Source organism: Furipterus horrens, unplaced genomic scaffold (genome assembly GCF_987537825.1).
Source record: "Furipterus horrens unplaced genomic scaffold, mFurHor1.1.pri manual_scaffold_1, whole genome shotgun sequence".
Taxonomy (NCBI): Eukaryota; Metazoa; Chordata; class Mammalia; order Chiroptera; family Furipteridae; genus Furipterus; species Furipterus horrens.
In genome coordinates this window covers 42,247,757-42,253,930 of record NW_028327171.1, presented here as the reverse complement: position 1 = coordinate 42,253,930, position 6,174 = coordinate 42,247,757, and positions in this window count along the sequence as shown.

The following is a 6,174-nucleotide window of genomic DNA, read 5'->3' as shown; positions in this document are numbered from 1 at the left end:
CAGAATACTCACTCAGCCAGTGTTCTAACAGAATATGGACTCAGATTATTTTAAAGGATACTCACTCAGCCTGTGTTCTAACAGAATATGGACTCAGTCTAGGTTTCAAGAATATTCACTCAGCCTGTGTTCTAACACAATACTCACTCAGCCTGTGTTCTAACAGAATACTCACTCAGCCTGTGTTCTAACAGAATACTCTCTCAGCCGGTGTTCTAACAGAATATGTACTCAGTGTAGGTTTAAAGAAAACTCACTCAGTATGTGTTCTAACAGAATACTTACTCAGCCTGTGTTCTAACAGAATACTCACTCAGCCTGTGTTCTAACAGAATACTCACTCAGCCTGTGTTCTAACAGAATACTCTCTCAGCCAGTGTTCTAACAGAATATGTACTCAGTGTAGGTTTCAAGAAAACTCACTCAGTATGTGTTCTAACAGAATACTCACTAAGCCTGTGTTCTAACACAATATGGACTCAGTCTCTATTTAAAAAATACTCCCTCACCCTGTGTTCTAACAGAATACTCTTTGTTAACTGTCCTTTCCCTTCACTCCAGCGGCCCGACTGCCAGGCCAAGCAAGCTGCTCACCTGTTCTTTGTTACCTGTCTTCTGCCTTCACACTGGGGGGTGTGTCTACCAGGCCAAGCAAGCTTCTCACATGTTCTTTGTTACCTGTCTTCTCCTTTCACCCGTGGTTCATGTCTACCATGCCGAGCAAGCTCCTCACATGTTCTTTGTTACCTGTCTTCTACCTTCACCCCAGGGGGCGTGTCTACTAGGCCCAGCAAGATAAAGTGCTTCCCAGACAAGGCAAAGCTAAAGGAGTTCATCATCACCAAGCCATTATTATATAAAATGTCAAAGGGACTTACTTAAGAAAAAGAAGATCAAAATTATTAACATTAAAATGACAACAAACTCACAACTATCAACAACTAAATCTAAAAAATGAAAACAAAATCCAACTAAGCAAATGAGAATAGGAACAGAATCATAGGTATGGGGATCATTTGGAGGGTTATCAGCTGTGAGGGAAAAAGGGGAGAAATGTGGAAATAGTGCAGGGATTAGGAAGCATAATTGGTTGTTACAAAATAGACAGGGGGAAGTTAAGAGTAATATAGGAAAGAGTGAAGCCAGAGCACTTATATGCATGACCCATGGACATGAACTAAAGGGGTGGGATTGCTGGAGGGAATGGGGGTACTGGGCAGGGGAGAGCAAAGGGAAAAAATATTGGGACTACTGTAATAACACAATTAATAAAATACACTTAAAAATTTTTAAAAAGAGAATAATAGGGAAATTTTATTTTAGATTAAATGGGCAAGAAAAAGCTTTCCAGGGATGTTCTATATAAACTAAAGAATATGGAGCTCTGATGAATAACCTAGAACTAGCTATATGAAAGGAAAATGGTCCAGGTAGAGAGATCAGCATATATGAAGACCCCAAGGCTGAAAGACTCCTTGGTTTCCTGAGGCCCTGACAAAACAGTTTTTAAGACAAGGTGGCTGAAGCAGTGAATGAGGAGAAAGATGGAAAGAGATAAGTTTGGAAAAATGGACAGGAATCAGACCACATAGGACTTTGTGGACCAGGTTAAGGAGTTTGGATTTAATTCTAACTAAATTGAGAATCAACCGAAGAGTTTTAACCTGAATGAAATCTAATTTTAAGAACATTTTTTTAAAAGATAGCCTTAGAATTGTATAACGTTTTTGAGGAAGGTCTGATATGTTTTTATATAACTAAACACACACACACTTTATTATAAGCAGTTGTACTCCTTGGTATTTATCTAAAAGAAATAAAAACATAAGTCCTTTTACAGGGCTTGTACCAAGAGTACATGTTAAAATTTTGAAGCTACTTTAAATGTATATTGAGGTTGAACAAATAAATAAATGAATGATTCATGGTGGAATCAAAATTTCTCAATGTCAGAAGGGAAGACTAAAACAAAATCTATGGTACTGGGACTCCTGGTCAAGATGGAGGCGTAGATAGACACGCTTCACCTCCTTGCACAACTACAAGAATTACAACTAACCTTAAAGCAGATAACAGCCAGAACTTCCAAAAAATTGAACTGTATGGACATCTGACAACCAAGGATTTAAAGAAACCACAGTCATTCAGAAAAGTAGGACAGGCAGAGACACGGAGTTGGGTGGAGAGGCAAGGAGATAAGGTGTGGCATAGAGAGGCAGCAGTGGAGGCAGAATGAGTGGTCCCACATTCACATGTGGGGTTAAAAATTGGGAGGGATACCTTGGGAGTGAGGGATACCTTGGGAGTGAGCAATCCCAGCCCCAGGCCAGGCTACACAGCCCAGGGTGCCAGCATTGGGAAGACAAAACCCCATAACTTTTGGCTGTAGAAACCAGTAGGGGTTGGGGTGGTGGAAGAAACTGCCAATTTCTCAGGAGAGTCTGTTTAATGGGCCCACATGGACTTAAAAGATAGGCAAACCCACCCACTCTGGCATTCACCACCAGGGCAACAGCTGGAAGGGCCTCAGTCACATACAGCCAGTGAAGTGACTGGAAAAGGGGCGAGTGCCAGGCAAACCTCCAGAAGCCAGGCAGTGGCATTGTCCTCTCTGTGAGCTTTATTCATATTTCCGCAAACCTAAAACACCCCAGGTGTTCAGCATTAAGGGAAGAGGTAAACAAAGTGTGTTATATCTTTGTAAGGGAATACTAGTCAGCAATAAAAAATAAATAAACCATTGATACATACCACAGTATGAATGAATATCAAAAGCATTAAGCTGAGTGAAAAACAGTGTGACATCTAAAAGTATACACTTGTATCAGACTGGGTCAAATCAGGATAAAGAAACCACATAGTAATTTAAAAGGGAAAGTGTAATAAAAATAATTGTTAACTGTAACTGAGGACTGGGCAAGGGGTTGCCTGTTAAGAAGTAAAGAAAACTAAAGAATGTATAAATAGCAGATATAAGGAGCAGTCACTATCCTTAAAGCTGAGATAGAGTGCCCATGGAAGAGAGACCTGGAAGATATCTCAATGGAATTGTCAAAAATGTGAGGTAGGAAGTTGGATACAAGGTTGGTGTGCAGAAAAGGCATCTAGATTAGAGAAATATTAATAGAAGTCATTTAAAAAATAACAGTTATGGGATTTAAAGCAATGAAAATGGATACAATAACCTAGGAAGCGAGTGTAAAAAGAAAAGTAGAGGGACCAGCTTTGGGTCTTGAGGAACAGCAGTATTAGGACACCAACCAGAACAAGATAAAGTGGCAAAGGAGATGGAGAAGGTTAATGGGAAACTGACAGAGAAAGAGTTATAAACGCTAAGAGAAGACCATGTTTTAATAAGGAAGGAATAGCTGAACTGAAAGTAGCCCATAGATTGGGTGAATTGATTGATGATGAACGTATCCATTGAAATATGAAGCATCCTAATGACAAGAGCAGTTTCCCAGGTATGAATGGCATGATGTACTGAAAACCAAGTTAAACCAAAAAAAGATTGAGAGAAAAATATTCATATATATATACACAGAGGGAATACTATCTATAACATATAAAGCACTGCAATTGTCAAATGACAACCTAATGGGAAAAAAATGGACAAAGGATATAATAAAGGAATTCTTAGCAGAATAAATATGATGCTATGCCTGACCCATAATTATAAAATTGTTAATAAATAATAATGAGATAGCATATTTTCTTTTTGTATTGTAAAATATTTAATACTTCATAATTTCCAGAATATGCAAAGACACTGTAATACCCTATTGGTAAAGATGTCTTGAAAGATAATTTAGTGGTACGTATAAAATTGCTTAGACCTGTTTTCCATTAAGAATATGTTCAGCAGAAATGGATACATAACTGTGCAAGATTATATCTTATTCATCAAATAAGGACATCACAGGTTGAAAGATGAGTCCCAATTTTAGAGATATTAAAATGTGAAGATAAGTATACACTAGAAATGATGAAATAAAGTACGAAAAAGATGTTCTTTGCAGCATTATTTAAAAAGTTAATAATACTGGATTTTAAGCTGCTATTCAAAGACCAAAGATCTAATACACTGACATGGAAACATGGTCACTATTGATAAGTCAAAAATAAATTGGCAAAAGAATATTTGTAATATGATTCCAGTCTGTAGGAAAAAATTAATATATGTATGTAGTTATAGCTTCGTTTGAAAAATTCTGGCACGATAAACACAAAACAGTGGCAGCCTCATGGGAATGAGATTGGCATGGAAGTGAAGGCTACCTTTTCTTTTTTCTTTATACATATATGTATTTTTCAATTAAAAATTACATTTTTTTTCAGAACAAAAAAAATTATGTTTTAGTCTGAAAAACCTGATTTGGATAAAGTTATTTACTTGAGACTAAGCTAGTAGAAGGCTAACATCTACCTGAGCATTTTGAGATTAAACTAAATATTTCATGGTCAGCGACAAAGTTGTAAAACTTTGGGTTTTGGTTCCAAATCTAGATATTAATGCACTCAAATAGAATTCTGAGCTAGAAGTTGTACAATTATAAGTGGGGGATTGGTGAATTCTGTGGTGATAAAGTGGAGAAGAAGGAATATTGTTTTAAGAAAGAAATATAGAATTTGGAAGAATGTCTAAAATTCAACATTGGATAACTGCCATCCTGGAATTCAGGAAATAAAATCTTTGCGATATGGGAGATAGGGCTCTCTGTGGCACTTTGACTGCCTGACTTTTTATGTCCTTGGGGCCTAAGGGGGAGTATCCAGCAGAGACAGCTGCAGTCATGCATTTGGCAGCTACAGCTGACACTGAGATCAGCACAGGCCAAGCCAGCTTCCTCGGTACTCACATTAGGAACTGGATACTAACATTTCATTAGGAGAAATGACTAAACTGTTATAAAATAAAAGATAATTTTCTATTAGGTTATTGAGGCTCTAAAATTCCATTATTCCACACAGGTCAAAATTCCCTCTAAAAGCTGAGTCTTTCTCTCCCACCACTTCGGGAATGCAGGTATTGTAGAAGTGGGGAATAAAATGCCTTGCTAATTCTAGTCTTTAAAGACATTTCTAAGTCCATAAGATTAAAATATGGAAAACATGTAAGCACAGAGACAAAGCTACTACAAGAGGAGTTCAAAAGTACAGGAACAAATTAATGGTAAAAAGATATTCTAAGGATTATTGAGGAAATATGAATATACAATGGTTATTAGATGATATTGAAGAATTTTGATATTGTTAGTAATTTTGCTAGATGTGATAATAATATTATACTTATGTTAGAAAACATTAAACAATAGTGATGCATGCTCAAGTTATTAGGGGTGAAATGTCGTATTTGTGATTTACATTAAACACTTCACCGAAAGATATAGATGAAGCTGGTACAAGTAACATAAAATTCAAAAGGGAACATAAAACCCTACAGATAGTTATTGAACAAGCAAAATTAATTTATGCTTAGGATTCGGTGGTAAAGGGTATTCCAGCCAAGAACATCTACTTTAATGGTTTCCCCTCAGGAAGGCTCAGTTTATTTTTTTAGAAAAATGAAAGGATTAGATTAATTGACTGTTTTGTCCTTCCAATTCTGAGGTGTTACACAAATAGAAGCTATAAACTCAAATGCCTGAGTGCCAACCCAGCCGGTTAATTTAAATCCCGCTTGCAATCTAAAGGGGGCGCCTCTTCAACCGATAATGTGGGTTCAGTGTTTCCTAGCCTTTTTCAAGATTTGGAAGAAATACAGATATTTATGTTAAATTAAAGATTAGTAAATGCTAATAAACGAAAATCTAAAGAAAAACTAAAGTGTAGAGTGGCTCAGGAGGGACCACCAAATTCTGCGCTACAAGTTTGCCATCTCTGCATTCAGCTAGGACAGTTCAGTGGAGCAGGTGAGCATTGTGGGTCAGACCATGAGATTAAAACAGAAGAATAGAATTCTGCTTCAAAATACAAGTCTACTTCAGCCTATGAGATTTCGTGTATGGATGAAACTCAACAAACACCACTTGCAAGGAAAGCCCAGGTTATTATTTTCGGTAGCCCCCCATTTTCCACCGGCGATCCGGCAGTCGCATTGCTCAACGCCATTCTCGTACCATGTGGCCTCTGGGCGACTGCACCGGGGGGACTACCCGTAGCCGCACTTTGAAG